Raw genomic sequence first — 25,734 nt, 5'->3', positions numbered from 1 at the left:
TTGAAGTGGTGAACAGGAGGGAAGATTTTTATATTGTTACTAGTCAGCTTTAAAAAAAATGTGTTTGTAAACTGAGAAGTCTAGGTATGTGACATTTATACTCCTGATGTTTGACTGGCTTTGGAAATTCCCACATTGTGACTTCTTGTAAGCTTGGCTGAATAAACTGACAGGGGATTCCAGCCCTTATTGTATAATTAAAGGTGAGGATACAGAGTGAATCTCCCTACCTCCAAGTATTGTGTAGTTAATTGTAGCTACCAATGAAATTATCAGGTCAATGTGAAAAAAAAACCTTGTTTTTATTTATACAGGGTACAGGGATGGTCTGGTTAGTTGTTCCCAAGTAACTAACTGGGGAGACCATTTAATAGTGTTTTTTTTTTTTTTTTTCTCATAAGAACAATCAAATGAGGAAACTAATAGCACTGTGGGTTGCTTAGGGAATTTTTGTCCCTGAAAGAACTGCTGCAAACCCTGTGTCTCAGGAAGGATGACGGAATGTCTCAATGTCCATCTGTAGGGAGAAGATTGAAGTCCCTATGCTGATCTACTCTGCCTGTGCAACTCTGTGATTTGCAGCCGATTACTTAATCTCTCTTTACTGTTGTTGACTCAAGTCATGCTATAGCTGGTTTTTCATATTCCAAGGACAGAGTTCAATAATTATCTTCTTGGTTGGAAATGGAAAGAAGGTATATCTGGAGTCAAGTCCAAATGGGTAAGCCATCTTACTCTAGCAACTCATCGTACAAAGGGACTAAGAAGGGAATAGAGAAGCTGTAGTGTTTATAAAAGGTTGATCTACTCCCAGTAGTATAATCACAAAAATTTCTAAAAGGTTTTATTTCAACCATTTATTTTCTTATCCCTAGGTTACACACCAGTTTGGTGAGAAGAGCTCAGTTTTTCGTTTTAAATGAGCTGAGTGCTTGTTGCGGTTCAGCCACTTGCTAGCTGCATAGCCTTATGCAAGTCACTTAATTCTCTGAATCTCTGTTTCTTTATCTGTAAAATGGATGTGATAACATCTTCCCTACACACTCCAGAAGGTCACTGGAAATCAGTTAATAGATGTGAAAGTGCTTTGTACACTTCAAAGGGCTGCCTAAATGTCTGTACGAGCCTGAAGGATAGTTGTTATGCATTCAGTTATCAGTAGTCTAGGCGGCTGTGCAGAAAGGCAGAGGCGAGGGAGTCATATTTTTGACAACTGACTTGGGGTTCTGTGATCCAAAGCCCGGAAATGCTCACTTAGATTTTTTTCCTAATGCAGCAGTCTTGTGCTGGATTTTGGAGTGTAGTAGAAACGTGTGCTACACTTATTAAAGGGGTTTGGCACTCTGTAATGTGGGATTACTGGCATAGAAGATGAAATGATAAAGGAACATCTCATCATATTCAGATGTGTGAGTCATGCACACATATGAGTTACTTTGAAAAATGGAATTATAATAGAAATGGGCATGAGTTCAACTTATATTATTTTCCTTGGCTTTAGCAGTTTTCAGGTTAAAAGTCACTGGATACATTTAACTGTCTTAAAGCATAGCATTTATAAAAAGCTTTTAGAACTTAGACTGTACAAAAGCACCTGAATTGCAAACTGTGTCTTTTATTTTCTCTACTAGTAGGATATTAGGGACAGTTTTGCCCTGGACCTGTTCTTGTGTACTGCTTTGATACTTAGGCAGTGATTCAGTAAGCAGGAATATATAGACTCCTATAACCCTGTTGGCCTTCAGGGAGCTTCATGCTCATTTATTCTGCCTGCCTGTTTTACAGTGGGGAAAACTGAGGGCCAGAAGGATTCCTTGAATTATCCAAGGCCCAAAGTTAGATTCTGGCAGAGGCAGGGTTAGAACTCATTCAGTCCACACTATGCTGTCATCAGTGCTGGATGAGAAAATTTCCACTGCGAGCATTAATTTAATTTAATTTAATTTTAGTTTAGTCTAGTCTAGTCTTAGTTTAGTTTAAGACAGAGTCTTGCTCTGTCGCCCAGGCAGGAGTGCAGTGGATCTCAGCTCATTCCAGCCTCTGCTTCCTAGGCTTAAGCAATTCTCAAGTAGTTCTCAGCCTCCCAAATAGCTGGGACTACAGGCACGTGCCTCCACACCCAGTTAATTTTTATGTTTTATGTAGAGATGGGGTCTCGCCATGTTGCCCAGGCTGGTCTTGAACTCTGGGCTCAAGTGATCTACCTGCCTTGGCCTCCCAAAATGCTCGGATTAGAGGCGTGTGCCACCACACCTGTCCCGTTTATTCCATTTAAATTACTGTTCATTTCATGTAAGCCACTTTTCCGTGTTTCTATCAATTTCAGATTTGGACATAATTTTCAAGGATTATCTTTTTTTTTTTTTGAGACGGAGTCTCGCGCTGTCACCCAGGCTGGAGTGCAGTGGCCGGATCTCAGCTCACTGCAAGCTCCGCCTCCCGGGTTCACGCCATTCTCCTGCCTCCGCCTCCCGAGTAGCTGGGACTACAGGCGTCCGCCACCTTGGCCGGCTAGTTTTTTTTTGTATTTTTTAGTAGAGACGGGGTTTCACCGTGTTAACCAGGATGGTCTCGATCTCCTGACCTCGTGATCCGCCCGTCTCGGCCTCCCAAAGTGCTGGGATTACAGGCTTGAGCCACCGCGCCCGGCCTCAAGGATTATCCTTAATGCTACACCTCCTTATGCTTAAAAATTTTGTTTGATTCATTTAACCAGAAATGATCACCGTGATTTTTACCTTTCAATAGGGAGCTACTTTTTCATTAATTACTTGGGTCATATTTGTCACTTGATTCTTAGCACTTTTTTCTTCTGATGTCATTATTATTTATCGAGAAACACTTGAGTTCTTACTCTGTGCCAGGCTCTGTGCTTAGCAGGTGCTGGAGGTGGGAAGGCACTGAGTGATGGAAGGACCTCATCCAAGAACCTGACTCTGTCCTGAGAGGATCTAGTGTGTCTGTCAGGCCCCACTCCATTTGACTTGGGACTATTATTGTTTTTATAGTAGCTAATGGAGAGACTCATTAGGAAAAGTCATGCTTTTATTCATTTCTGTTTTCAACCTAGCTAAGGAGACATACATTACAAGTAAATAATGGCACCAATTGGCACATGATGAAAGTCCAGGGGATTATTGCCTAGGTAGAATTTTAGAAAGTTGCTGCCGTTCAGGATGGTCTTTAAAGAAGCACAGTATTTGATTACTGGAGAGGATAAGGTAATTGATTTTTTTTTTCAAGTTTCAGTTATTTATTAATCAGTATACTCTCCAACACAATGTATCAACATGATTTCATGTATCTAAAGGATAAATATTTCCTAGTTAAGTGGAAAATTGTGCACATAGCTTCTGGAAGATCTTCATTCTTTTTTTTTTTTTTTTTGAGATGGAGTCTTGCTCTGCCGCCCAGGCTTGGAGGTGCAGTGGCGCTATCTTGGCTCACTGCAAGCTCCGCCTCCCGGGTTCACGCCATTCTTCTGCCTCAGCCTCCCGAGTAGCTGGGACGGCAGCCACCTGCCACCACGCCCGGCTAATTTTTTGTATTTTTTTTAGTAGAGACAGGGTTTCACCATTGTTAGCCAGGATGGTCTCGATCTCCTGACCTCGTGATCTGCCCGCCTTGGCCTCCCAAAGTGCTGGGATTACAGGCATGAGCCACCGCGCCCAGCCTGGAAGATCTTCATTCTAAGCAGCTTTATAGTGAAACATTTCATTTAGAAGTCTGGACTTTCTTTCTTCATTTGCTGCAATCCACATTCACTGAGTAGAACTTGTATTGCTCGTTGGAACCCAGTTTATTCCAGGGCCCTGGGTCATTCTTTCTGGCCCAGCTGACATCTGGATTGAAATGCCAGATGCAAGACATACAGTGCAGCTCTGGTGCTGCTAGCTCCATTAAATACAAAGAGGGGGATCAAACTCAGCTCCTTCTTGGCCTGACCAAGGACCTAGTGGAGCATGTTTTCAGCAAGGGCCTCTAATTTAAAAGGAGAGAATTAGCTTAGCTGCCACGCCCTTGACTAAGCAGTATCTCAGAATAACGTAATTGAAAATTAATGAGTATCTACTTAGGGTCTTGAAATATATTTAATTTTCTGTGGAGGGGACTTTTAAAATTGAAAAACGTATCAACATAGAGAAGACTATATAAACAGTATGTGTGTAGTTAGAGAAAAATACCTATGTATCCACCATTCAGGTTAAGAAAGAGAACATTACTGGTGTCTTAGAAATCACCTGGTACTCCACTGCACTTCCCTCAGAGGTAACAGTCACCCTCATTTTGGTATCAATCATTTCCTTCCTACCAGTGTATATGTCCCCAAAGCAGGCATAAACCTCGGTATATAAGGAAAGGGCAGTGATGCCAAGATGAAGGCTCCCAGGAGAAGAGCTTCATGGTCTGTGGTTGAATTCATTACCCCGGATCTGAACAGAAACTCTGGGTCAAGTCTGGATCGAGAGTTGAGAGGTTTCAGGGACCCTTTTGGGAAAGTCAGTAGAAAAGATCATGAATGAATTGTGGGAAACAGGGCTTCTCATAGTTAGGGGTGCCTGGAAGACTGCAGTGGGCCCAGCTGTTGGGAGCCTGGGAGGAATGGAGTCAAGAGGGATGGGCTGCTCCACCCTGGCTTATGTCCAGCTCTCAGGAATAGGCCACATGGAATACTTCTGTGGGGTGAAATAGTCTTCTGCTGATTCAGGCAGCAGGACACAGCGCGGGAACAGCAACTTCATCAGTGCATGATTAAGAAGACCACTCTGTTCCTTGCTCCTGGGAATTCCCTTCACTTCCTCTTTGTTTAATCTTTATTTCCTGTGTTGGAGCCTGTCTCCTGCTATTTTCAGAAGGGTGCATAGCAGTATGTTTTTTGAGGTCTTTGATGTCTAACTGTGTCTTGATTCTTCCTTCATAATTTGTTGATAATTTGGCTGGTTATAGACTTCTGGGTTGGAAGTTGTTTCCCTTCAGAATTTTGAAGGCATTGGGTGGCTGTCTCTTTCCTCGGTGCAGCTCTTAAAAAGCCTGAGAATATTCTCAATCCTTGATCTTTTGAATGTAGCCTGTTTTATTCTCTTTTGGAAGCTTATAGACCCTTGTTTCCAATGTTCTGAAGTTTCCCAGGAATGACCCAAACAGGTCTTTTTCTCCATTGTTTTGATGGGCCTTTCCAACCTGGCAACTGGTAGCCTTTGGTTCTGGGAAGTCTTTCTCAAATGGTTTTGCTGATGATTTTCTCCCCTCCACTTTCTCCGTCTTTTCTTTAGGAATTCAGACATGTGACTGTCTGGATTGGCCCTTTTAATTTTCTTATCTCTTTTCTCCTATTTTCAAACTGTTCTTTTCTAACCTATTTCCTAAACCTTTTTTTTTTTTTTTTTGAGAAAGGGTTTCACTCTTGTCACCCAGGCTGGATGGAGTTCAGTGGCGGAATCTCGGCTCACTGCAACCTCTGCCTCCTGGTTCAAGCGATTCTCCCACGTCAGCCTTCTGAGTAGCTGGGACTACAGGTGCACGCCACCATGCCTGGCTAATTTTTGTATTTTTAGCAGAGACAGGGTTTCACCATGTTGGTCAGGGTGATCTCGAACTCCAGACCTCAAGAGATCCCCTTGCCTCAGCCTTCCAAAGTGCTGGGGTTACAGTCATGAGCCACCGCGCCTGGCCTTTCCTAAACATTATCTTCCAACCTTTCTAGCTTTTGAAAATTAAGGTATTATTTACCTACAGCAAAGCATGTCAATCCTAAGTGTTTCTTTGGCTTAGTTTTGACAATCATATATGCTTGTGCAGTTACCATCCTAAACAAAATATAGAACATTTCTATCAACCTAGAAAGTTCCGTAGGGCCCTTTCCCAGCTGTGTTTTCATTTCTGTTGTTATCTTTTTAATATTCAAGAGCTCCTTTTTTCTCTGAAATGTTACTTTCAAAAAGAAACATTTTATTCTTGATTCATAAATAAAAGGTATTCTTTTATCTTTCCGAAGACATTAATTTTTAAAGTTTTCTCTCTGCGTAATGTTTTCTCTGAGTTGCTTTTTTCTGTCTCCATGTCTGCATTAGAGGCTTTCCTCAGACATCTGTTTACCTTGGCTGTTTGTTTATGATTAAACTTGGAGGAAGGCTGAGCATGTGCCCGGGGCTCGTGAACTTTGGACATCACTAAGAGTGAGCCATTAATTGGGGAACTCCCAACCTCTGTGTCTTTAGGTCAGTACTGGTGAGATGGTCACATTCCTCAGAAGACGGTATTCAGTCCCTCACCTGGAGGGCTAGGGACTGGCTGCCAGCATTTCTGGAGCTGCGAGGAAGAGAGTGAAGGCTGTAGCATCCTGGCCCCCAGCACTCAGCATGTGTGCAGATGCCGTCTTTCTGCGTGCATGGAGGTTCCCATGCTTTGCCTGGCATCACTAGTTACAGGACCCTTTGTCTTATCCTTTCCAGAAACTAAACCTATAGACCTGTGTTTCCTTAAAATAAAATAGTCACTAGCCACATGGTAGCCACTTAAATTTAAATTAACATTTAATAAGATTAAGTCAGTTTCTCAGTTACGCTAGCCATCTTTTAAGTGCCTAGTAGCCACATGTGACTGGCTGCCGTGCTGGGCACGGCACAGATACAGAATGTTTTGTGGACCGTTTTACTGGACAGTGCTGGTCTAGACTTTTGCTCGGGCGGAGGAGTGACCAAGGGGATTCTTTTTCTCAAATGCCTTTCCCCAGCCCTCTTTCTTCACCCCAGTTCTGCTACTTCCTTCCAGTTCCTGTGACTTTGGAGACTTCTGTGGTATATGTTGATTTGGTTATCAGCTTTTGCCGTTGTCAGCTTGGGATTCAGTATTTGTGGATTATTGATGTCATTTTTATTTTTATTTTTATTTTTTTTTACACATCCAACTACTTTCCAGTTTCCAAAGTTGTAGTTTTCTCCTCTTCTATTCCCCTTACATATTTGTGAATTTGGTTTTAAAAACATGCTGTATTTATCATACTACTTTATATATTTTAAAAATATGTACTACAGGCTGGGCGCGGTGGCTCACGCCTGTAATCCCAGCACTTTGGGAGGCCGAGGTGGGCGGATCACAAGGTCAGGAGATCGAGATCATCCTGGCTAACACAGTGAAACCCCTTCTCTACTAAAAAAAATACAAAAAAAAAAATAGCCAGGCACGGTGGCGGGCGCCTGTAGTCCCAGCTACTCAGGAGGCTGAGGCAGGAGAATGGCATGATCCCGGGAGGCGGAGCTTGCAGTGAGCCGAGATCGCGCCACTGCACTCCAGCCAGGGGGACAGAGCGAGATTCCTTCTCAAAAAAAAAAAAAAAAAAAAAAAAAATCTATATTTTAGTGGAGTTTCAGAAGGGAATGAAATTGGGTATTTGTGTTCAATCTGCCATTTTAGCTGGGAATCCTGCCTCATTTACCTTCACAATCCTGTAAGGTATATATGTGGTTATTCTCATTTTATAGTGAAGAGAGGCAGGTAAAATAATTGACTCAAGGTCACATAGCTAGTAAGTGGGATTTGAAGTTGGGTCAGACTTAAAAAATCAGAGAGGTTTTTTATTGAATAGTGTTGTGCCTTATCTTGTATTGAGGAAAGACCCACCCATCACACATTCCCCACGTTGCAATACTATAGTTATAGTTGTGTTTTAAATACCATGTATTTGGCCGGGCACAGTGGCTCATGCCTGTAATTCCAGCACTTTGGGAAGCAGAGACGGGTGGATTACTTGAGGTCAGGAGTTCAAGACCAGCCTGGCCAACATGGTGAAACCCCGTCTCTACTAAAAGTACAAAAATTAGCCGGGCATGGTGGTACATGCCTGTAATCCCAGCTACTCAGGAGACTGAGGCAGGAGAATCACTAGAACCCCGGAGGCGGAGGTTGCAGTGAGCTGAGATCACGCCACTGCAGTCCAGCCTGAGTGACAGATGAGACTCTGTCAAAAAAACAAAACCAAACCATGTATTTGCCCAGATATTTCCCAGTTTTCCTTATAACCACTTAATAAAAGAGGTCAGCCTTGGATAGTTCTCAGGTTCTTTTCTCCTCAGCTGTTTATTTCATTGTTTTGGGACTTTACAACCTCTAAATGTTGTGTTAGCTTTCTCTTTAGCAATTCTCAAAGTGTTTAGAGTCAGAAGCATTCCATTGTTTAACTTAAACCTTTTATTTAAAGCATCTATGGTCATTCTCTCATATTAAAATTGTTCCCATATCTGTCTCTTAATTTAAACCTCACTTTTCATAAGACGGTGAGTAGATTGTGTTTGTTTTTGAATCGCTAGTGCCTGGCCCCTTGTCTGAGGTAGGGGATTCATAAGTGTTTGGTTCAACATCATCTTTTATTTGAACCATTGCAAGTGCTTCCAAACTGCTGGTCTCTGCCTTCTGTCAGCTGCTCTCAAAATGACCTGACATTGGTCTTTCTCAAAATCAACATTCACTGGCCTCCTCTAACCTGCTTTGTAGAGTCCTGGCTACTCAACATGGTCTAGAGGGTTGACCACGCCTGCCTCTCCCCACTGCTGTAGCCCCATGTCTGGCCACTCACCCCCCAACGTACCCTCCAGTGCACCAATGTGCACTTCATCTGATCCACCCTTACATGGAGTTAGAGGATTATTTTTGTTCCCACACACTTTGTTTCAATTCCTTCCTTCCTTCCTCCTTTCCTCCCTCATGGAATCTCGCCATATGTATTATTCTGCAGTTTGATTTTTCTCCTTAATACAAAGCTTATCATTTTGTAACTGTTGAATGGTCAGTTCTATTAGTATCTGGTTCATAGGAATTACTACCATTGTATGGCCAATTTCTAGCACAGAGGCTGGCACATTGTAGGCACACAAAAATTATTTATTGCGTGAAATTGAGCCATGGTGTTGAGTAAGTCCATGGCAGTTCACTTGCGATTTATTGTCTTGGAATTCTGCTGTCAGTAGGGTGATCATATGTTCCACTATATGCCTATTCCTATTTTCCCAGTATAGTTATGAATAGTTCCTGATGTTTTAATACCTCCTAGTTTGTACAGTAAATTGTATATACATCCCAACCTAGGCAATAAGGCGAGACCCTGTCTCTACAAAAAAACCCAAAAAATACAAAAATTAGCCAGACGTGATGGGGTGCGCACCTGTAGTCTCGGCTGTTCTGGACGTTGAGGTGGGAGGTTTCAGCATGGAGCCTGGGAGGCCGAGATTGCAGTGAGCCAAGATTGTGCCACTGCACTCCAGCTTGGGTGACAGAGTGAGACCTATCTCAAAAAAATGTATATATAATTTTTATATGTATATGGGCACCCTACCAATCAAACACATCTAGGTGGAAGCTCATTTTACCATATCCAGTGGAACAGCTAGAGAATAAGAAATATTTGGGCTGTGAGGTTGCATTTGAAACATTGAATCCAATTTCTTTCCAAGCAGCCAATCAGCAAAGCCCCAAATCATACACTGGAAAAGTTACCTTTGATGCATCTTCAAAGCCTAAATGTTTCATTTTCCAGAAGGACTACTGATTCCTTTTAGAAGTACTTTTACAAGGAGTGGTTTACCTTTCAGAAATGGACCTTGCTTTGTTGCTCTGCTACTTCCCAGCAGTATGACCTTGGCAAAGTTCTCCTGGAATATAAAATGGGGATGAGAATAGTCCTGCTTTACAGGGTTAATGTGGCAATTGAGATCATTCGTGCAGAGTGATTAGCATTGTTAGTGGCATAGTAAGTGCTTAGCAAGTATCAGCTTTTATAATTGGTGTTATGATCATGACCATTACTATCTTTTGACATAGACTAGTTCAGAAGACGTTGGTTATGGTCTTGGAAGGAGTGACTAGGATCTGCCCCACAGCTTTCTAATTGCAATGTATATGGCCTTAACTGCCTGTAAATGCAGGATGCTACTGCATTGTAGAGGGTGGATAAAGAAAATCAGTAAGAAGAAATCATGTGTGGGTTGCAGAGGAGAGAGCAGAATGACATAACTGTGGTTGCAAGTGAGTCAGGGGTTAGCTGTGTCTACTTTGGAAGTCTTGGGTGGGTCAGATTTGGATTGGTATTAGAGCAGATGGGCCTCAGAATCACCTGAGAGTTCAAAAAATTGTCTACTCTGGGTTCCAGCCTCGGAGACCCTGATTGATATAGGGTAAAGATTGGAATTCATATATTTTTTAAAAGCTCCCAGGTAATTTTGATATACAGCTGGGTTTGAGAATTACTTGATGGAGTGACCATTTATTACCTAATAATTCTGTAAAACATTTCCTAATCATTTGCTATTTAATATAAGACGGATGATGACATAGGGGTCGGAAAACAGAGAAAGATTATTGGTAGTGTATAAAATGGAGAGCCTGAATTAATGGAATTTAATTTTATGAGAGTTTTGAATTTAAGCCCGTCATGAATCTATGTTGTTATTGTCTAGGATCCTTGCCTATATTTAGATCATTTGAAATGAAATAACAGAAAATTGTGAAATCAGGAACAAAGTCCTGTTAGAAATGTAAAATACTCAAAATATGAACCTAGCTATGATTGGATTTAAAACTGAAAGGTAGATATTTTCTCCTGACATTTAAAAATGTTTTCAACTTTTATTGCTGTTACCGGAAAAGAGAAGGAACTTAGCTAGGTGCATATCATCGATACTTGACTGGGTCCAGGTCATTACTTAGATGATTTAATGGAAGGGCGCTGGGTTAGGAGTCAGTAGACCTGCGTGGAGTCTCAACTCAGATACTTCTTTTAGCAAAACCTGAGTTCGTTACTTCACTCATCTTTTTGGCATGTATTTTCTTATCTGTAAAATGGAGACAATGTTATTGGCCTCTATCCTGCATGGTATTGTTGGGGGTGTAATGAGGACATGTATGTGTTAGGAATGTAAAGCTGTGATGAACACAGAGAGTGACCATATGTCTCTGGTTGCCTAGGGCAGCCCCAGTTTACACCTGTTGTTGGGTTTAATTATTGATAGCACACTCTTTAACTCTGAGGTATCCCAGTTTGGTTGGTAAATTACATGGTCACTCTGTACTCATAACACCCATCCATTTTTACTATTAATCTTTCGAAGTAGGAAGGTTTTCTGGCCCATTCCTGTGGCCCCAGATCCCTCACCAAATAATCAAGCATTTCTTAGATGCTTTCTGGTAATTTTCTTCGATTTTATGTGAAGTTCACCTCTCCAACTACATTGGTCAGTAGATAATAATTGTTTTTGTTTCCTCACTCCTGAATAATTTTCTTGTTTATCATGGTATTAGCATTTTAAACACTTTAATTGCCCATTTTGGTTGGTGCATCTTAAGAAAGTAAATTCCAAGGGCAGGCAGAGGACAGAGGAACCCCAGCGGGAGATGGCTTTGTGGAATAACACTAAAAATGAAGAGTACAGTTTGTTGGCTGATGTTCTGACTTGGTTTTTTGGAATCTAAAGGCCCTATGTTGATTTTTTTTCTTTTTTTAAATTTGAGACAGAGTCTTGCTTTGTCATCCAGGCTGGAGTGCAGTGGCGCAATCCCGAGTTACTGCAACCTCTGCCTCCCAGGTTCAAACTATTCTCCTGCCTCAGCCTCCTACTGTAATCTCAGAGCTGGGATTATAGGCGCTTGCCACCATGCCTGGCTAGTTTTTGTATTTTTAGTAGAGTCGGGGTTTCGCCGTGTTGGCCAGGCTGGTCACGAACTCCTGACCTCAAGTGATCAGCCCGCCTAAGTGCTGGGATTCCGGGCGTGAGCCACCGTGCCCGGCCATATGTTGATATTTCGATATTTCTAAGTACAGTGTAACCCTCCAAAGTGATTGGGAAGACCACAGAAGCTCTAGATGAAGTTTCAAATGCTCCCTCTTCCCCCAGAGAAATTTAAGAACTACCATCAGAAAAACTTTTCATTCCTCGAATAACATTTTCTTTTCCCTTTTTTGACAATGAGCAGCACATTTGATCATATTTCTCCCCTACTTTTTTTTTTCGACCCCTAAGAAACTCAAAGCCAAATTTGTGGCCCATTCTTCATGTCTATGTGGAAAGCAGTAGCCTACAAATAACTTTCCACTAGCCTTGACTTTTTGTCCCATGTTAATCTCCTTAGTCTTGGATTTTAAAAATATGTATTTCTGTTTTATTCAATGTGTTCTTATAAACTGCCTTGGAATCTTGTGGGTTAAGTTAAAGATTAAATAAATAACGAATATAAAGATGGTATCATAGTTTCAACATTATTTTCATGAAATTGTTTGAAATTTAGAAGGCACACGCTTTTGTGGTACGGAGACCTTTACTGCCTGAGAATCAATAGAGAATATACTTTGATCTACCATCCCACCGAGGTCACCTCCCACCAGAACGGGGCTAAAGAGAACAAATTAGCACCAATATGTTGCCTATTAAAGCTCTTGGACAAATGATTGATAACACTCAGTGTATGCAGGTGGGAATAAGAGCAGGTTCCTGTTTTATTTTTTTTGAGACCCTGTCTTATTTTTTTGTGTGATGGTCTCACTGTTGCCCAGGCTGGAGTGCAGCAGTGCTGTCACAGCTCATTGCAGCCTTGACCTCCCACGCTCAGGTGATCCTCCCACTTCAGCCTCCCAAGAAGCTGGGACTACAGGCGTGTGCCACCACACCTGGTTAATTTTTTTTTTTTTGTAGAGACAGGATTTCCCTGTATTGCCCAGGATGGTCTTGAACTCCTGGCCTCAAGCGATCCTCTTGCCTCATCCTTCCAAAGTGCTGGGATTACAAGTGGGAGCCACTGTGTCTGGCCTAGAAGATCTGTTTTCTTTTCTCTGAATAATTCTTATGACACTGGCTCTCCCTCCGTCTCTCTCTGTCATTTTTCCCAGCTACCCTTTTTTCCTTGTTTTGTCCTCTTCTTCCCTCCATCCTAAAACCTTTGATCACAAGCTAGTTTCCTTTCTGTGTCATCCTCTCCCCTCTACTAAACGCTACTTCGCCCCCACCTGCTTTCAGCTGTGCTTGCCTCTGAGACCCTCTTTCACCATGGCTCAGGTGGGGTGCATGTGCCAGCTTCTCTGTCAGCAGCTCTTGTGAGCAGCAACCACTGCTAACAAGCTTCCCGAAAACTAGGAAAAGAGATACACCATTAAATACCAAGCGGTAATTTGGAAACAAAAGAAAACATCACATTTGATTGGAATGCCTTATGTTGCATCCAGATAGTTTGGTAGGAAGGAGAAATTAAAATGTCGCGGATAGCTAGCGTAATGCTAGATAGCAGTAGCAGTAGAATCTCAGTTCTTTTGTCTTTTTTAAATTAGCTCGTTTGTTCATTCATTCATTCACTCACTCAGCAATCACTTATCTGTGTCTGTTATATTGCCCGTAGTGTTTTCATGGGTTTGGACTTTTATGATTATAGAGCTTTGTGAGACCTAGGACCTGGCCTGGGAATTTAGTACTTGCTTGCTTTCTGGGCTGGAGAAAGACTGCCTCTGATTATACAGTTTCTCCTATGCATAGAGGTTATATTCATAAATACAGTGTACACTGAATATTTATTTTAACAAGGGGAGAGAGCGTGTGTGTGTGTGTGTGTGTGTATGTTTGCCATGGACATACAATATATTCTAAAGATTGTGGGCGTATACTTCCATTTTAGCAAGCTTGAAATACAGCAATTTGAACATTGATTAAAATTATTCAAATACTATTTTACTAGTAAAAGGAATAAAAACCTGAAGACTAGGCAAGATAGGAACCTTAACCACCTGCTTCTGCTCTGGGGTTTTTGGGACCTTCTCCCAGAAGCACTAATTTAAGTAAAACATAATTAATGTATATTTTCTTCAATCTGCGTAGTAAAGCTTTTACTAATTGGAACAAATAAGAAGGACGACTTGCCTGAACATGTTGAAAGCTGCACAGTAGAATATGTGAAAAGGAATGGCACACTTGGAAATGGTAGCTCAGTAGAGAGCCCCATATCATGTTGAGATGAATAAGGATAGAGCTGAATAGATGCATCATTTTGAGAGGGTCACTGCCCTGAGAGTAAGGACTGGAAAAACTAGCCTTATATATGGCTTAATAGAGGTTTAATGTTTAAGAATTTGATAAGAATTACTTGTGATTAGTGCGTTTTAACCTGAGCAGTACTGACTTGACTTCTCTTTGTGTTACCAATACTACTTAGAGATAAATGGGTATTCCTAAAATGTCTGAAATGTTCTGTCTGTTAAGGAGGTCAGTAGTCTACTTTGTCACTTTTTTTTCTTTACCAGTTTCGTTTTTGGACAGATGGTACAATGCTATATACACTTTTGAGCATGTCTCAAGTTCCATAATGGAAAAACATGATTTAAAAGGATTTAGGCTAGTGAGAATAAGAGTAAGAGTCATAATTGTATTTCAATTAATGAATACAGTTTTGGTGTGAGCTGGGTCTACTTTGCTTTTTAGTAGTCCTTATTACTTTGTAGTAAGGAGACATGTGCGTTTCAGCAGTATGTATGTTTTATAACTTCTGTGCCTTTCAGGGGGCTCCACCTATAAAATTAGGGAGATCCTGGCATGTCAGGGCTGAAGGTGCATTCATAACACATCTTGTTTTTTTTAAGTTCAGGGGAACATGTGCAGGTTTGTTATATAGGTAAACTTGTGTCATGCATGTTTGTTGTACAAATTATTTCATCACCCAGGTATTAAGTCTAGCACCCATTAGTTATTTTTCCTGATCCTTCTCTCACCCTTCACCCTCCACTAGGCCCCAGTGTGTGATGTTCCCCGCTGTGTGTCCAAACACATCTTATTTGTATGCTCTTATTGAACCTGGGGCTCAGGGAGGTGAAGGGATTTATTATGGCAGAGCCTTTAATGGGTCCAGCACTTTTTCTAAATTCTGCTTTGCTGTAGGTCTGAGAAAAGCCCAGAAGTTTATTGTGCTAGACAATGTTACTCTTTCTTTCAGAATTATAACCTTCCCGAACCCAGCCTTTTCATTTTCTAATAGCCATTTCCTCCTTTAAGGATGCCAGGAGGAATATATAAGTATATTTAGATAGAATGTATGCATACATCTCCACATCTTAGAAACACCCCCACTCCCAACCCCATGTACTGTTATTTTCATTTCAGAACTGGAATTAGGCTGTGGAAGCATCTGAACTGTTTCCCTCCCTATCATCTTTTCTCTTTTTACAAAATACAATTTTACCAAAACAAACCCAATTATATAGGTGTTACTGGAAAGTTTACTGTACTTTGGATCCATAAATATTCCTTTTTTTTTTTTTTTTTTTTTTTTTGTGCTTCTCCTCACTGTTTAGAGGAGAAGTCTGCTGGACAAGGAGTTTTGAGTATGTGCATTTAGTAGGTAGATAGTGATAAAAGGAAAAAGAGAAACAAGCACAGGCATGAAATGTAGTAGTATACTCCATTCTGTTTTTCCTTTAAAGCTTTAAGAGGTAGTGTGGAATAGCAGAAACAGTCCTTCCCTTGATTGCTGGAGATCTGGGTTCAGGACCTGGCTTTTGCCATTTACTTACTCAATGAGTCATGTCACCTCCCTGTGTCAATATTTATGTATTCACTCACCACTTACTGAGCTTTGTCTATCATACACTGCAGATACAACAGAGAATAAAACTGTCACAGCCCTGCCTTCTTGGTGCTTATGTTAAGACAATGATAGTGACTGAGAATGGGGTAGTAGCAGTGGAGGCGGTGAGAAATCGTGGGATATGGGACATATTTTGAAGCTAAAGCTGATAGAATTGGTGATGGTTTAGATGTGGAATGTGAGAGAAAGACGTGTCAAGACTGACTGCTGGGGGGTTTTGCGCCTACAACATGGTGAATACTGGCATTTACTGAGAGAGTGAATGCTGGGCAGGAGGGCGAAGGTGTGTGTTGATGGTGTGGGAATTCCAGGTTGCTTTTTATATAGATGATGCCTGTTAACTTCCAGGTAGAGATGCTGAAGAAGTAGTTGGAATTTATTTATTTATTTGAGATGGAGTTTTGCTTCTGTTGCCCAGGCTGGAGAGCAGTGGTGCAGTCTTGGCTCACTGCAGTCCCCACCTCCCAGGTTCAAATGATTCTCCTGCCTCAGCCTCCCAAGTGGCTGGGATTACAGGCATGCATCACCATGCCCGGCTAATTTTGTATTTTTAGTAAAGGTGGGGTTTCATCATGTTGGTCAGGCTGGTCTTGAACTCCTGACCTAAAGTGATCCACTCACCTTGGCCTCCCAAGGTAGTTGGATATTTGAGATCGGAGTTCTGAGATAGAAATTTGGACATTGTTAGCATATATGTGGCATTTGAATCATGCAACAGAGTGAGATCACTTCAGTAGATAGAGAAAAAGTGAATATCGAAGCCTGAGTGCTTGGGCCACCGACCTTTGGAGACTGAGAAGTGGGGGAGCTCCCTCTGGCTTCTGAGAATGAGAATGCTAGAACCTGACCTCTTTTCCTCATTTAGGTTGTTTGTAGGGAACGTGTGAGATACGTACACATAAACACACATCAAAAACGACTTAGTGCTTAATTACATGACTAAATATAGGAGTAAGGGAGGTTACATGGAGAAATCACTTTTTCACTTGATTTTTGTTCTAAAGGTCTGTTTTATGGGATTGGGTGAGGTGTGTGCAAATTTGTTATATGGCAGAGGTTCCCAATGTGTAGGTGTGTAAGTCTGGGATTCAAGGAAGTGAAGACAGGGAAGGTATTTGGGAAATTTTACAGGGGGCCTACCATACAATGTCTGTTTTCAATACGATTATTTCTGTCTTTATTAGTCCAAAAATATATATAGCAGTGGGATCCACGAGCTATTACCTTTAACAGGATTCTCATACTAAAAAAATTTAACACTGATTTTTGACATATGTAGAGCTATGTACATTTATAAAAACATGTATACATACTAAATGTGAATTGGATACCGTTGACATTGTCTGCTTTTGTGAACAGATATCTGCTTGGGTTCCCAGGTTTTAGTAAGCTGTTTGAACTCGTCTCATCTCACTCTGCTCTGCCCCTTCTCTGTCACCATCCTCCCACTGGAGATGAGGCAGGGTTTCCTGAACCGTGGGCTCTGTTCTGGGAAGACCCTGTGGCCAGCTCCCAGAGAAGACTTGCAGAAAGATGTGGGATGAGAACAGGAAGATCAAGTGGGTTGAAGGGGAAAAAAACAAGAAGACCAAGTCAAATAAAGGCAGAGGATCATTTGGGAGGGAGCTGAGGAAAGGAGCCTCCACTGTTCCCTAGGTGACCATATTTTCTCCCCCTCTTTGGATTATTTTCTTTCTGCCTACCTGTTTTATCAGAATTGCAAGGATTTTTCCCAGGTGTTTGGGTTGGTGAGTATTAGGTAAATATAACTTTTTCTGGGCATTACCTTCTAGAATACCTGCTTGAAGGTAAAATTGCAAAAATGACTCATTCTCCCCTGCTTTCATGGACACTGTTTTGGTCTGATCTTATTATATTGAAATCTTAGATTTTATCTCATGCTTGTGTTTATCCACTTTTACGGTTGTGTGTGTGTGTGTGCGCGTGTGTGTGTGTGTAATGTGGATACATGTGAATGAATGCCTTTTTCTAGAGAATCCGGTATATTAAGTCATCTACCCAGTAAGGAAGGTCTTCTGAGATTGATGCTCTCAGATAAATCTATAGAATTTGAGAAATGAAAGAGAGCATAGGGAACATCGGATGCAGACTTTTCCAAATGTATATTCCGTTAAAAAAGAAGTGCCTTGGTCTGATGATTTTTTAAGAGTTGGAGACTCACTACGTTTATTAACATATTAAAGGATTAAGAGCTCTTGCTGTTAAAAATATTATTTAACTCTGTTTAACCAGTGTTTCTCCAATTTTTTCACTATGGACCCTCATTTTCCTTGTCTCTCTTTTTAGAAGGATATGTACGTAGAACAGTTACTATCATTGCACGGAAGTACAAGGTTCCAGAAAACATAATTTGGGAATGCTAATTTAATTCTTACTTTTAAATTGAGCTTGATACTTATTTCTGTTGGTTTGTGTTCCCATATGTAGTATGAGCAGGTTGAATGAATTAATCAATTACTAATGTCACTCCTGACTGTGACGTTTTCTGGTTCTGATTTGTTAAATCAATATTTAAAAATTATATCTGTTTCTATATTAAAGAATCTTGCCTTTTTTGTTTTTACTAGTACCGTAGTGCCTAATACGGTGCCTGACACATAGTAGTGTCTCAGTAAATGTTACTGAACAAATATATACCTGTTAGATTCAGAGCACTGAACTAGCTATGTCTTGAGGCTGCAGAGAAGAATGATCTTGTTTTTGCTCTCAAGGGACTTGTAGTCAAGTCATTAACTTTCCTAAGAGCATGGAATGTGCCCTGGAGAGGTCCCAAATTAGAGCATGATCGTGATAATCTATAGGACAAAGATGTATTGGACATTATTTCTGACCCTGCATCAGATGTGTGAATTACAGCACAGCTGGGCTATGTTAACATAACTTTCATGACAAGAAGTGTCTTTCAGTAATAGTTACTGCAGCAGCCACATAGTCCTTTTATCCCTGGCAAAGACTTTATGGTGCTATCAGCACTAAGAGATAAGAGCTAGTATTATTCCCATTTTTATAGATACAAGAGCTAAGGCTCAGAGATTTAGGGACATGTCTAAGTTGACATACCTCCTGACTGAAAAGCCAGAATTAGGACCCAGGTGTGTGATTCTAAACCTTGTGCACTTATCCACTAGGCTTCCTGTCCTCTCACCAATCCTAGTATCTTTCCTTATCTCATTTGTATTAGAAGCTCACCTTGAACAGGCTCAGAGAATTACACATATCCAGGCTTCATTGTGTCCCTGCTCTGCTCCCTCTGTCCCCATGCCACGAGGGCTGCTTTCTTTACAGCTGATGTGCTAGCTAGGGTCAGTTTTGGAGCAGGTAATAAAAAGTTTACAGATTTTGGGCCAGGTGCAGTGGCTCACGCCTGTAATCCCAGCACTTTGGGAGACTGAGGCGGGTGGATCACCTGAGGTCAGGAGTTCGAGACCAGCATGGCCAACATGGTGAAACCCCGTCTCTACTAAAAATACAAAAATTAGCCGGGCATGGTGGCACACACCTGTAATCCCAGCTACTCGGGAGGCTGAGGCAGGAGAGTCGCTTGAACCTGGAAGATGGAGGTTGCAGTGAGCTGAGATCGTACCATTGCACTCCAGCCTGGGTGACAAGAGTGAGACTTAGTCTCAAAAAAAAAAAAAAAATAGTTTACAGATTTTCTGCAAAGTTGGATATATTCATGTCCATTCTTACATTACTCTTTCTTATGATAATGGAACAGTTATCTTTTAACCACCAGTCCGGGGGCAAGTCCCTCAGTTTTTGTCAGGACTAACTCGGCTGGATGTGATTGAAAATCCACAGTGATAGTGACTTAAGAACAAAAGTTCTTTATCTTGCTATCATATAAAAGTTAGAGGAATACTCATTAGAATGGTATCATTTAAAAAATAAACAACAGCAAACCTGGGAAATAAGTGATGAAGATGTGGGGAAATTGGAACCATTATGTGTTGCTGGTGGGAATGTAAAATGGTGTAATTGCTATGGAGAACAGTCTGGCAGTTCCCCCAAAATCAAACATAGAATTAACATTACACTCATAGTTGTACACCCAAAAGATTGGAACACAGGAACTCAGCAGATACTTGTACAACACTGGTTCCTAACAGCAATAGTCATTAGAAACTGTTGTTCCATTCACAGTAGTCAAAAGGTGGAAATAATCTGAGTGTGTACCAACCAATGAATAAACAAAGTGTGATGTATACATACAATGGTATATTCATCTATAAAAAGGAATGAAGTTCTGGCATATGCTGCAACACAAATGAACCTTGAAGACACTATGCTAAGTGAAATAAGTCAAACACTAAAGGAAATATTGTATGATTCCACTTAGATGAGGTGTCTAGGGTAGTCAAATTTATAGGAACAGAAAGTACGGTATGGGTAACCATGGGCTCTAGGGGAGGGAGGAATGAAGAGTTATTATTTAATGATACCAACTTCCTGTTTGGGATGATGAAGTAATTCTAGAAATGGATTGATACTGGTTATATGAATGAATAATGAATAATAACATTGTGAATGTACTTAATGCCACTGAATTGTACACTTAAAATGGTTAAAATAGTAAATTTTATGTGATGTATTTTTGGGCACATGCACAAAACATTGGAGGAATGTGGCCCACGCTGATGTGGTGACTGTTCACAGAGTTCAGCTCTTTCAGCTCACATGTTGCCATCTTTTGGGTATGTTCTTTGTCCTCACCAGCCATGTTGGCAGCATCCATATTCCAGGCTGCAGACAGGAGAAGGAATTAAGAAAATGGGGCAAAGGCCTTACAGTAGCCTCCAGGACAGAAGCTGCTACACAATACTTTTGCTTATATACTGTTGGCCAAACTTACTCATGTGGTCATATCTTGCTGCAAAGGAAGCTGGCAATTGTAGTCACTATTGTGAGCATTCTTGTGCACAGCTAAAAATTACTGTTGAAGGAGGGGAAGGACAATGGCATGCAATCAGCTGTCTCTGCCACCCCTGCGTGTTGGGGTCTGGTGCCCATTCACTCCCCTCTTCTGACTTTTGGTTAGTAGCTTATCCTTTTCCCTGGCCTTACCTTCATCCTTTAAATCCCTTCTTCCCATTATTTAAGTGTTCTCAGGTCTCTTCCATCTTAACATGCCATCTCACACACACATACACACACACACACTCTCACACACACACACACTCACACTCTCTCTCTCTCTCTGTCTCTGTCTCTGTCTCTGTCTGTCTCTCTCTCTCTCTGTCTCTCTCCAAATCCATGAGTAAAGGCACGGCATCCCCAGTGCTCATGTTACATCCTCAGATCCTTGTGCAGGGCATAGTACATAGGAGTTTTTCAACAACTCTTTGTTGAGAGAGCAAATGGATGAGTGAGGGGTTGAAACATTTCCCTCTAGCTTTTATCCTCGGGTTGACAGAGAGATGCTGCTGCTGTCTGTCTTACAACTATGGCAAAAATGATAGGACTGATGATTTTACTCCTTTTAGTGCTGAGGAGGCTGTTTGGGACCATGAAGTAGTTCTAGAAATGGTTGGTGCTGAGAAGAGCACTAAAGGGAGTAAAATACACTTTGGTTCTGGTGTTGTTGCTTACTAGCTACAATGACATTTGGGAAATTAAGTAATCTCTGTGAGCCTCAATTTTCTCATTTAAGGAAGTGAAGACTCCATTGAACTCACAATGATTAAATTAGAAAACTGTGGTAAAGAATACACCCCTGATAATATTATTTTGGCTTCCTATGGTGATTTTTAAGATTAAAGAGTATTGTCATCCCTATTTTATTTCTCTAAAATGATATTTTAAAAAATGTAAATGCACTATACAATAGAGTATTATTTGGTCACAAAAAGTAATGAAGCATTGGTGCATGCTACAGCATGGATCCCCTGAGGACATTCTGTAGGTGAAAGAAGCCAGACACACACATTACATGATTCAATTTCTATGAAATGTCTAGACTAGGCTATTAGACCAGTGGTTGCTAGAGGATGTGATAGGGGAGAATGGAGAGGGACGTGGGGTTTCTTTTTGGGGTGATGAAATGTTCTGGAAGTAGATTGTGATGATGGTTGCACACTTCTATGATTACACTAAAACCCACTGAATTATGCACTTAAAAAATAAGTTAAAAAATTTAAATGCCATTATAGGGCAATGTAATTATAAGTAAGATAATTCTTTTAAAACTGTGTCTAAGTTTTGGTTCACAATTTGTCAGTGATTCTTCTGTAACAGAAACCAACATCTGGTTGGTGTTTTGAGTTTTTTCATCTGCTGGCTGACCTGACTTGACATACTGTATTAGACTTTATTTATCATTCCAGGCCTACGCACCTCTCGGCACACTGGGAAATCTCAGGTCGTGGTGTTCCATTAGGAAGACGAGTAAGCATGTGGGCTTACTTTGACGAGTAAGCATGTGGGCTCCCTTCCGTGCTTCCACGGTGGAAGGGAATACAAAATAAGAAGTTAAATAATTCCTCTCAATTCAGTTTGGCATATAAACTACACATTTAATATTATAAAATAGTTTTATAAATGCACCTGCTCTATGGTGTCTGCATGAATTAGGTGAGTACTTCTGGAAGGAGGTGGGGATAGTCAGAGAAGGCATGCTGAAAATGCACCATAGAGCATTGTAGAGACTTGGAATAGAAGCAGATGAGAATGAAGGCAGAAACTTTCAGGAGATTGTGACGATAATTTGGGAGATAAGTGGATAGAGACAACAGAGTTAGAACAGAGACAACAGAGTTAGAACGATTAGGGCTTGCTCCCCAAGTGGATATGGTAGCAGTTCATAGGACTCCAAGATATCTGTCCACTTCACTGTCTCAGTTCATCTCAGTCTGACCCCAGCCTGCCTTCTAAATCTTGTCTTCTTCTCTTCATGAAATGCTTGTCTTAAGTCTTGTGCTAACTGTCCCCAGAACTGGCTTGGTGATTTGATGTCTGTTACCTTTGATTACAGCTTTCTCTTCTAGAATGAAGCTCATCTGTTCCCTTTACCTTCTTAGATCTCTGACTTACGAATCCTATGGAATAATTCCATGATACAATGATCTCTTTGTCCTCCGAAGTCATAGCATGTAATATCTCTCAGTCATTGACAAATAATTACATTTTGCCTTGTCACATCTCTTAATCGCTTTGAATTGCTAGTCAATCTTGAGCCACTGCAGCAGGTAGAGAGGTGAATTGGCTCTCCTGAATTCCTACTCCCAGCCGTAATTTCCTGTATAACCCAGGGGGAATGACTTTCCTCCCCTCATTAGTGTAGTAACACTTATTTGTTGCAGAACACTTAGAAGATCTTTAAAAATGTACAAAACGAAGTAACCCCTAATATCACAAGCACCTTGGAATACTCACAGGTTATTATTCTTGTAATGTCCTCCCCATCCATTTTGTCACCGTTTCTTTAGGATTACATGTGTGTGTCTGCATCATAGCCAGGATCATCCTATACATGCTATTTTTCAATTTGATTTTTTCATTACCATATTGTAAGGTTCTTGTGTCAAAACGTAGGAGAATCTTCAAGTCCAAATTGAACGTGGAGCTAAATTGTCCTCAGGGAAGGTTGTACAGATGAGTATCCCATATCTGAAATGCTTGAGACCAGACATTTTTCAGATTTCAGATTTTTTGGATTTTATAGTATTAGCATTATGCTTACCTATTGAGCATCCCAAATATGAAAATTCAAAATCCTCCAATGAGCATTTCCTTCAGTAAATGTTGGTCAAAAAGTCATATTTTGGAGCATTTCAGACTTCAGATTTTTTGATTTGGATTGCTCAGCCTTACCAAAAACTGAAGAGTGACTGTCTCTGGGAGGAGGGAGGGGAACTTTGGCTTTTCAGTGATATCTTTCTGTAATGTTGAATGTACACATTTATGATGAGCCTAAATGATTTTTATAGTTGTCACCTATAGTTTATAGGTGAGAGTAATTTATACTTCTACCTAATCCAGGCTTATATTTACATTTAAAAAGAAGTATAACACCAACTTTACTGACTAGAGAAACAATTTTAATTTACTGAAATTTCACCTTTTCACCATGATTATAGGTCCTTTTCCCTTTAGTTGTTTCCATTTCCTTTGCTGTCTAATGACTTGGATTTGAGTCCTAGGTAATAAATACATGTGATCTTTCGCAAGTCACTTAGTGTTTCTAAGCTTTAGTTTGCTTATGAGTAAAATAAGAGGAATGATACTTCAAATTTTTGTGAGGATTGAGATCAAGTATTGAAAGTGCTTTGTAAATTGTAAAAAGTATATAATTATGTTTATTGATTTTGTATTGATTTTTATATTAGTCAATGGTCATGAGCAGTTAAGCCATCTTTGCTTTTTTAAAAATTCATTTGGAGAAAGAATAAAAAGGCAGAGATGCCTTCATTAATATTTATTTTGGTGCAATGTGGGATCCATGAGATTTGGGTTTGTGCCACATTTCTGCTGCTAATTATTAGCTATATATACAGCTGAAATGCACTGAACAAGCACAGTTTTGGCCAGGCCCGTAAATGTTCGGGAAACACCTGGCTGGACATACATCAGAGAGCTTAGTGAGCTGATAAAGCATTCATGCAAGCTCCTGGAGACTGTTTAACTGGATGGCAGTAGAAGGAAACTATTTATGCAAATTTTACTAACTAAAGTTCTCCCACACCCTTGAGACCACATTTCACAGGCTTGTGAGATGAAAATTGGTTGAAATCAGGTTCTAATAATCTCTTTGTCATCTGCAGTCATGCCTGAGAAGGTCTGATACGGTCTTCTGAATCAGTCAAGGGAAGGTAGAATTTCATCCAATTTGACTTTGGTGCAATTGCTGTATTCAGCTCCCTGAAAACATAGGTGCCTTAAGTTTATCAGTTACCCAGAACACTGAATTCTGGATAATAGAGGAACAGGGCTGTGTAAACAACTCTACTGAGTAATAGATGGCCGCCTGGCCTCCAGTTTCTGACTCGGTATTCCCTTTTATCCAAGGACAAGATGTTACAAAAATAATTCAGAGTGACTCCCAAGGGCAGCCCCATGAACTCGCTGGTCCCTCCGACTGTGCTAGCAGAGGAGGATGAATCACCAGCAGCAGAATGTTGACTCCCCCAGTGCTATTAGTGGATGTCCCAGCCAGACGCGACAACCAGGAAGACAAGCTTTGGGAAAGTTTTTTCTGACTCATTAACATCATGATTTACACAAGAAAACCTCTAGCTTCTCATTTTATTTTATTTTTTAAAGAAGTTTCCTTTTTGTGTGTGTGTATAGCAAGGTGGGGCAAAGCTATGGATCCTTCAAATGAATATTCAAATTAGCTCTTACCAGTAGCAGTATTTGAACTGTTTGCTCAGTTAAATTTTATTGTCCTTTCTCAATGTATAGTGCCTATATATCCATCAAAAAGTAGCTGATTCATTAAGAATCTTTAAAAAGAAGGATATTACTTTTACACAGTTGAATTTCAGGTGTCCTGTGCCCATGCCTTTCCTATCATCTCCTGTGTGTGGGAGGCCCCACCCCACGTAGCACACCTTCACGTACTGGGGACTTTCCTCTTTCTGAGGAATTCACATGAATCTGGGGATTTGGGTTCTCCTTAGGTAGTGTCCCCTCAGAGGAAAATCCGGACTCCTTAGGGGGGCATTTGTAACCTGGGCCCCGTTTTCTTCCTTACCTCATCTTTTTCGGTTCTGCACAAACCTGTTTAGTTTTCAGTCAAGTGCCTTACCCTCCGGCTTTCCTCCTTCTTCTTCATTTTTTTTTTTTTTTTTTTGAGATGGAGTCTTGCTCTGTTGCCCAGGCTGGAGTGCAGTGGCGCAGCTCACTGCAACCTCTGTCTCCCGGTTCAAGTGATTCTCCTGCCTCAGACTTCCAAGTAGCTGGGACTACAGGTGCGCACCACCACACCTGGCTAATTTTTGTATTTTTAGTAGGGACAGGGTTTCACCATGTTGGCCAGGCTGGTCTCAAAGTCCTGACCTCAAGTGATCCACCCTCCTTGGCCTCCCAAAGTGCTGAGATTGCAGGCGTGAGCCATCATGCCCAACCCCACTTTCCTTCTTTTGCTAGTTCTTCAGCTTTCCCTTATTT

General features: G+C 40.9%; 1 protein-coding gene and 1 pseudogene across 4 annotated transcripts in view; one reads left to right on the top strand and one right to left on the bottom strand.

The window, feature by feature from the left end:
* Positions 1-25,734, top strand: part of JAK1 (Janus kinase 1) — a 130,514-nt gene that overhangs the window by 42,598 nt on the left and 62,182 nt on the right. The window contains exon 1 of one of the 4 annotated variants that reach the window (XM_050757760.1): positions 702-721. The exons of the other annotated variants lie outside the window; for them this stretch is intronic. The gene's annotated coding sequence lies outside the window, so the exon portion shown is untranslated. Of the gene's footprint in view, positions 1-701; positions 722-25,734 lie in introns of those variants that run through there. 4 annotated transcript variants of the gene reach the window in all.
* LOC126936181 (cytochrome c oxidase subunit NDUFA4-like) lies at positions 3,719-3,964 on the bottom strand (annotated as a pseudogene).

The sequence above is a fragment of the Macaca thibetana genome, chromosome 1 (assembly GCF_024542745.1).
Source record: "Macaca thibetana thibetana isolate TM-01 chromosome 1, ASM2454274v1, whole genome shotgun sequence".
NCBI lineage: Eukaryota > Metazoa > Chordata > Mammalia > Primates > Cercopithecidae > Macaca > Macaca thibetana.
Note: the sequence above shows the minus strand (reverse complement) of the source record. Positions and strands in the feature narration are given on the sequence as shown.